Source organism: Schistocerca nitens, chromosome 9, assembly GCF_023898315.1.
Source record: "Schistocerca nitens isolate TAMUIC-IGC-003100 chromosome 9, iqSchNite1.1, whole genome shotgun sequence".
In the NCBI taxonomy this organism is placed as follows: Eukaryota; Metazoa; Arthropoda; class Insecta; order Orthoptera; family Acrididae; genus Schistocerca; species Schistocerca nitens.
Window position 1 is genome coordinate 174708824 of NC_064622.1, and position 7866 is coordinate 174716689.

Genomic DNA, 7866 nt, shown 5'->3' on the forward strand with positions numbered 1-7866 from the left:
AGTGACATTGATGATTCGAAGGGTAATGTGGCTGCTACATGATGGTGCTCCAGCCCACTTCGCCGTTAGCATCCAGATGCATCTCAGGCGTGTCTCCCTGGTCAATGGATCGGACGAGGGGGTCCAGTTGCATGGCCCGCTCCTTCACCGGATCACAACCCGAACGATTTCCGATTATGGGGCCATCTCAAAAGTATCATGAAAGTAGAGCCCATTCCAGCCGTGGAGACACTAAAGCTGTGGAGACAATGAAGCTGTTCGGATGTAGCCTGGCCTATATAAACGTGTGAGACTGAACATGTTACGACGCATACAAGCATGCGTTGAGGCATACGGAAACGTTTTCAACACATATTGCAACTGTGGCTGCATGCTACAGCGCTTATTAGCCCCCCGTCTCTGTAACAATGTATGATTGAATAAATGGTCTCCAGCATGGAAACCATCTATTTCCGGGTATAGGTTCATTAGAACCTTTTTGTTCCGTATCCACTCAATGATCATTCCCTAGAGTTTGTGCATGGTGGAAAAAATCGCCCTGTATAAAGCATGTTGGGAGACGCGGGAAACCGTGCAGTCATCGTAATGCGGGAACAGAGCGATTTATCGAACGTCCAGATGGACACGATCATTAGCTTTCGGGCGAAGGGTGAAGTAGTTCCGAAACGGGAAAGTCTGTAGACCGTTCAAGTGCTCCCGTGGGTAAAAATATCGTGCGTGGTAAAATGGCGCTATACAAAACCGGCACTGAGGTAACTGGTGACAGAGGTGAAAGACAAGTGGTTCAAATGGCTCTAAGCACTGTGGGACTTAACATCTGAGGTCATCAGTCCCCTAGACTTAGAACTACTTAAACCTAGCTAACCTAAGGACATCACACACATCCATGCCCGAGACAGGATTCGAACCTGCGACCGTAGCGGCAGCGCGGTTCTGCACTGAAGCGCCTAGAACCGCTCGGCCACAGCAGCCGGCGGTGAAAGACAAATGCGGAAATATATAGGGGCGAATAGAGCAACTGTCCACCCACGTGAACCAAGGGACTATCAACAGTGTCTCCGCAATGACCGTTAAGCAAAGTTTTCTGTGTATGGGCTTCAGCTACAGGCGCCAGATTCACGCACCCATGTTGTTAGCTGTGCATCGGCGACGAATGGTGCATTTTGGGCTCCAATGCCGTAACTGGACACCCACTGAGTGACGACAGGTGGCCTTCTTTTTCTAGATGAATCACTTTCTATGCTGCATCGGACAGAGGGATGTTGGCGTGTACCGCCATTTAACAATTGTCGGAAGAGTGTAGGCTGCAGCAGGGACCGTTACGGTCTGGGAATGTTTTCGTCGCATGCCTTGGGTGATACTGTCATTTTGCAAGGCACAATGGATCATTACAAGTATGCACCTATCCTCAGGGACCACGTCCACCCCTACATCCAGTTTGTTTTCCCTCGGCACGATGGCATCTACCAGTAGGACAATGGAACGTGTCACACAGATCACAGTGTACGTGCGTTGTTTGAAGAGTACCACGATAAGTTTACCGTACTCCCCTGGCCACCAGACTCTCCGGACTTAAACGCAATCGAGATGCTGTGGAACCACTTGGATCGAGCAGTTCACTCCACGGATTCTCAACCGAGAATCCTAGTGCAGCTGGGCATTTCACTGGGGACGGCATGACCCCACATCCCTGTCAACACCTTTCAGAAACTCACAGGCTCTCTTCCTGGACGTTCGCGCTGCAAAAGGTGGTTATTCCGGCTTTTGACAGGTGGTCGCATTAAAATTACTGGGCATTGTACTACTGGTCAGGAGACACAATGGCACAGTTTCGTCTCAGTCATTCCTAAAATGTTGGCTACCGGTATGGTAAATAGTCTACATTGGATCAAGTGGAGAAAGTTTAATTACAACCAGTCTGTGTCAGTGATTGGTGAAAACTATCTCAGAGTGCAGTACGTCTTATGTGGATTCTGTTTCAACTTGGTTCCCCCTCCCCAACTACAAAGGCAACCCCAGTCCGAGAGGAGCTCCGGAAGACCAGCGTCTTCGCTAAGCCAGCGCAGTGCAGCCCCAGTAAGCAGACGACAGTCGGCGACAGGCTTTCCTCGGCCGCATTCCCCACGAAGTCCCGTCCCGTCCCACCCTCGGGAGGTTTAATCAAAGTGTCTTATTAGCAGGCGGCGGGCGCTAAGGCGACGAGCTTTGCCGTCTTCCTTAAGGCCCGCTAATTATTGGCAGCTTTGCCTGCGCCCGCGGTACGTTCAGGGCCGCTGCAAGTGGAGCACCCTACGTCATGGTGCAATATCGAGTGTCTTTCTTAGGAACGACAAACTGCTGCAAACCACAAATAAGTTTATTTTTTTATGTTAGGAACTGAAAACCGATGAACTCAAGACGGCACATGAAGTCTTCTTTATTTGGACTGATTAGGAGTTTCGGCTAACAATCTAGCCATCTTCAGATCCAAGGAAAAAAAAAGATTTTTTTCTGATGTTAGAAACATGCAACAGCTTGCAGAACTACAAACAGTACTCTACCAGGGTTCAAGAGTATATATATGAATTATTTATAAAATACATACCACAAAACATTCTCGATTAGTTGTGGTGCTCTTTCTTTAAATGATTTCATCCATACACGACATAATTGAAATCAGCTTTTCATCGTTCGTGACCGGTGTAATTGAACGATGAACATAAATCTGCAAATAGGTATTAACATGCAGAAGACGCAGTGAAAATAAAACAATATTTTGCATAAGGAAGTATCCATTAAAATGACTGAATGTAAAAAATATTGTCTTACCAAAGTCGCTACCCTGTTACAATTTAGTAACGGACACAATCAGTATTTATATCATTTCATAAGAGAGATCATCACATACACGTTGCTATAACCTGATACGAATGAATACTATGGCGGCTGATGCCTATTACAACGTTCAAGAAACGCAACATTCGGCATATACTTAGTGTACACGGCGGCCTGTACTCTGGTAAAATGGGAAATGACAGCAATGTAACACATTGCTTGAGGCGCTGGCCGTTGTGGCCGAGCGGTTCAAAGCGCTTCAGTCCGGAACCGAGCGACTGCTACGGTCGCAGGTTCGAATCCTGCCTCGGGCATGCATGTGTGTGATGTCCTTAGGTTAGTTAGGTTTAAGTAATTTTAAGTTATAGGGGACTGATGAACTCAGATGTTAAGTCGCATAGTGCTCAGAACCATTTGAACCACTGCTTGACGCGAAGACCGCTATGTGACATAACAAATGTCCATATAATTTTAATTACATTTACCTCTTGTTTCGTTAATTACTGTTACAACATGTTGATTTTTTTGTGTTGGCAGAAGAGGCAACACCGTGTTACGAGTGGAGGCAAAAATGCTCGCGTTTTATCTCACGCAGGCTGGCGTGAGGAGGGACGAACTATACCGACGTGAGGTCTGGAACATGACAAGGAATGAGAATTCAGAAAGCGGACGTAATTAGTTTGATATTTAACTTTAATCCATTAATGATGAACGTCGCTCTTGACGGTACGTGATTCACAATATTATCTGTTCAGAACACATTCATAGTAACTGAATATGGCGCCTTGCTAGGTCGTAGCAAATGACGTAGCTGAAGGCTATGCTAAACTGTCGTCTCTGCAAATGAGAGCGTATGTAGACAGTGAACCATCGCTAGCAAAGTCGGCTGTACAACTGGGGCGAGTGCTAGGGAGAATCTCTAGACTAGACTAGACCTGCCGTATGGCGGCGCTCGGTCTGCAATCACTGATAGTGGCGACACGCGGGTCCGACGTATACTAACGGACCGCGGCCGATTTAAAGGCTACCACCTAGCAAGTGTGGTGTCTGGCGGTGACACCACAGGTTTTATGTAAGTTATGCACTGAGGTGACGAGAGTCATGGAATATCTCCTAATACGTTTCGGACTCCTTTTGCGCTGTCTAGTAAGCAGCTCGACTTGGCCGATTCCGCAAGTGTCGCCGGTGCAGGATTTTGTGCACGAACTGACCTCACGATTATGTCCCATTAATGTTCGATGGAATTCATATCGGGCGATGTGGCTGGCCAAATCATTCGCTCGACTTATCCACAATGCTCTTCAAAACGGTTCAAATGGCTTTGAGCACTATGGGACTTAACTTCTCAGGTCATCAGTCCCCTAGAACTTAAAACTACTTAAACCTAACTAACCTAAGGACATCACACACATCCATGCCCGAGGCAGGATTCGAACCTGCGACCGTAGCGGTCATGCGGTTCCAGACTGCAGCGCCTAGAACCGCTCGGCCACCGCGGTCGGCACAATGCTCTTCAGACCAACCGCGAACAATTGTGGTCCGCGACATGATGCATTGTAATACATAAAAAGCGTGTTTAGCGAGCCGTATTGATGCGAGGTGTTCTTATCTGCTCTGAGCCATTATGAATAACAAGTTGCAGTATCAGGCTCGATTAGTGTGGGGCAGTTCTCATTCTCTCCGTACGGTGTGTCTGATTTGTAACCGTGCTGAGTAAATGTGTTCTTCACTCGCCTGACTTTCTTTGCGTTTTCGTTGGTTTCGCAAATACTTTGTAAACAAAGTCTATGTCCTACCGTGGTTTATTTACTATGTGGGTTTTGTAATATTAATTATGGTGTTTCATGTACATTACCTATATCTTTTGGGTTTCATTAAGTAACAAGAATACAAAACCTATTGCATTTATTCATACACTGTCCCCTCATTAAATTGTAAATATATATTTATATATGTTGTTTGTTCTAAACTTAGCTATGGCCACGGACTTATAGCCTATAATATTCAATAACAGGGATGTGCTGTAATCTTTTACCTTCAGGTCAGCTTTCTCTTCAATGACAACTGATTTTTAACTGATACAGACATTTAGATAGCGTGAGTTTGCTTGCAACGTTTTCAGTAGACTTCCTCCAGGCGACGGATGGTACGATTCCGCTGAGATATTCGGACCAGTAATTTCTGTGCCGTGTTTCTTCAAAAGTTCTACAAAAAAAAATCTATACCATTAGGCTTTTGACAGAAAAGTGTTCCGCATTACAGTCGGGAGCCATGTACGCTCGTACGACATGTTGTCCCTATAAGGCAGAAACTTTCGTATGATGAAATATTAGTCCCTTTGATAGGAAAATTTCTTCATTACATAGAATTAAATAAGCTACACGCTCGATTTAACCGTTGCCGGAAATAAATTTGCCTGTTCACGAAATAAATTAGATTGCATTGGAATAGTATTTTTGATGGGTCAACATTCGTAGAGGAAAGAAAGTTTTTTAATCAGGGCAATTTTCTGTGGGAATTCACTGTCCACTAAATTCAGTTCTAAAACACAGGCAGCTTACAAATGATATGGAAGAAATCATGGGATGGTAGAGGATCCAACGAGGTCTGTACTGTTGTGGAGATAGAGCGTCTTTATGACTGGAATACGGTGACTGATTCCAATAGTATCCAGCAAAGCACAAATTTTCCTCTCGTGAAAAAAAAAGAAAGAGGTTACATTGCAAAATCTTTTGAATACAACAGTTCCAGTTTTTAGAATTACACAATGAGAAAATATTCCGCAGGCGAGTAAATAAATGGAATACGATTACGAAGGACACTGCATCAATATGCGCGAAGTGATGCGTGTACAGCGGGAGGGCAGCCGGCGGCAAGGCAAACGTCAGCCGAATCACGTACGACTCGCATACTGATGCGTTTTGTGTATTACGAGATCAAACTTCTTTTTCTTTTTGGCAAAATTTCCGTAAGATAAATGGTACAGTACCGTTGATACACCGGCTAAAAATAACTTGATATTTATTTAAAAAATACGAAATCAAAATTCCGGCGAAATGAACCAAAATCTCCTAGTGATATACAATTTCGACGTGGAAACAAGGGAGGAAGCGAGGGCGCGTAAATGACAAAGTCAGTATGCATAAGTAAACCCTTCTACGCGTATCACAGCCGAATTACCGTTCAGAATTCTGATTTACACATGAAAACAAAAGATATTAGTCGCACTTCCTTACAAAAATATTGGCAATGACAATTAATAATTTACTCGAGGAAAATAATCGAGAATGAAACACAACAAGAAACAACATCTAGCAGTCTATGGTGGAATTGTCTGAAATTTATCTGCAAAAATAACGTAAGTACTACGTTTCTCAGAACATGTCCGTGTTTACAGCTCAGGTATTATCAATCAGGCAAGCTCTGTGGTCCGTCACACCGCTAGGATTCAACAAGATTATGATCATATTTAACTCGATAGATATACCACCTGCTATCAGCGACCAGAAATACTATGAGACAACATCTTTCACCTAAAGAACATAATACTCAAGATCTTTGAGCTACACCGATACGGAATTTCTGTGGACCTCCACTGGACACTGTCGCACCTGAATATGTGGATCTCTTCGTAAGGGACGCAACACACAACGGATAGTCACTTATCCAGATTTAAATGCATCGGTCCACATCTTTAAACACAAAGAGAAAGTGTGTAACGCGTGGAAAGAAGAAGGCGAAGAAGTACGGAACAACTGAGGTAATCCGAGCTATAATTTGCGACGTGTTTCTCCCAAGAGAATGTGGTTTTCAGATTGGACGAGCATCTGACAGCTTGAGCAGTCTGTCTGTAATGTGCTTCCATAGCGGTAACTTTAGTACTTAATTCCTCAAGGCAGTCACAAAGACTCCTCAATTTTCTTCGTGCAAAGTCGTTTAAATCTCGTATGTTTTCCGTATTAGCAGGTATTGTGAGCAGAAAATCACTTTCTGAAAGGAAATAAACAAGTTTCTCATTAGAATTCAAAAAAATTGGTTCAAATGGCTCTGAGCACTATGCGACTTAACTTCTGAGGTCATCAGTCCCCTAGAACTTAGAACTATTTAAACCTAACTAACCTAAGGACATCACACACATCCATGCCCGAGGCAGGATTCGAGCCTGTAATCGTAGCGGTCGCTCGGTCCCAGACTGTAGCGCCTAGAACCTCACGGACACTCCAACCGGCCCCATTAGAATTATCACAGTCTTTGTATCTTTGCAAGAACTTCAAGAACCATCATGCGTGTTTTTAACAGCTTGTAATCTTCACATGGATTGTCTGTCAGACGATAGTGTTACATCTACGTATTGCTTAATCTTTATACCTCATAGTCATAGTGTAACTAGAAGATTATGTGTCAATTTCACTTCAAAACAAACTAGCGTATTTGTACAATTCTTTGCTTTTCCCCCAATAGGATAAGCACTCCGTCTTCAGGCCACAAGTGTCCCATCGGAACCATCCGACCGCCGTGTCATACTCAGCTAAGGATGCGAGTAGGAGGGGTTGTGGTCAGCACACCGCGCTCCCGGTCGTTACGAAGGTTTTCATTGACCGGAGCCGCTAGTATTCGGTCAAGTAGCTCCTCAATTGGCATCACGAGGCTGAGTGCACCCCGAAAAACGGCAACAGCGCATGGTGGCCCGGGTGGTCAGCCATCCAAGTGCCGGCCACGCCCGACAGCGCTTAACTTCGGTGATCTGACGGGAACAGGTGTATCCACTGTGGCACTGCCGTTGCCCCAAATAGGATAAAAGAACGTAATTTTTCCCCACCTAGTGTGATGTTTTACCACACGCCCCTTTAAAAGCTACCAGAGAACCAGTACGAAATTTTCGCATTTGTGTAGTTTTAAATAAGACAGTAAATGGAGTAGGTGCAGACGTTGGGATAACATCGCTTCTTCCCCTCCTCCCCCCACCAAACCTTCTCATCATCATAGTGTAGTGTAGATAAGCAAACGACAATGAGTGGCAGGGGGAGGGAGAGAGGGGTGAGGCAGAGGGCT

The 7866-nt window shown here is 44.7% G+C and overlaps 1 pseudogene; it reads right to left on the reverse strand.

Annotated features, from left to right (window-relative positions):
• Positions 1–7481: 7481 nt before the first annotated feature.
• On the reverse strand, positions 7482–7599 carry LOC126204635 (5S ribosomal RNA; annotated as a pseudogene).
• Between the last annotated feature and the right edge of the window lie 267 nt (positions 7600–7866).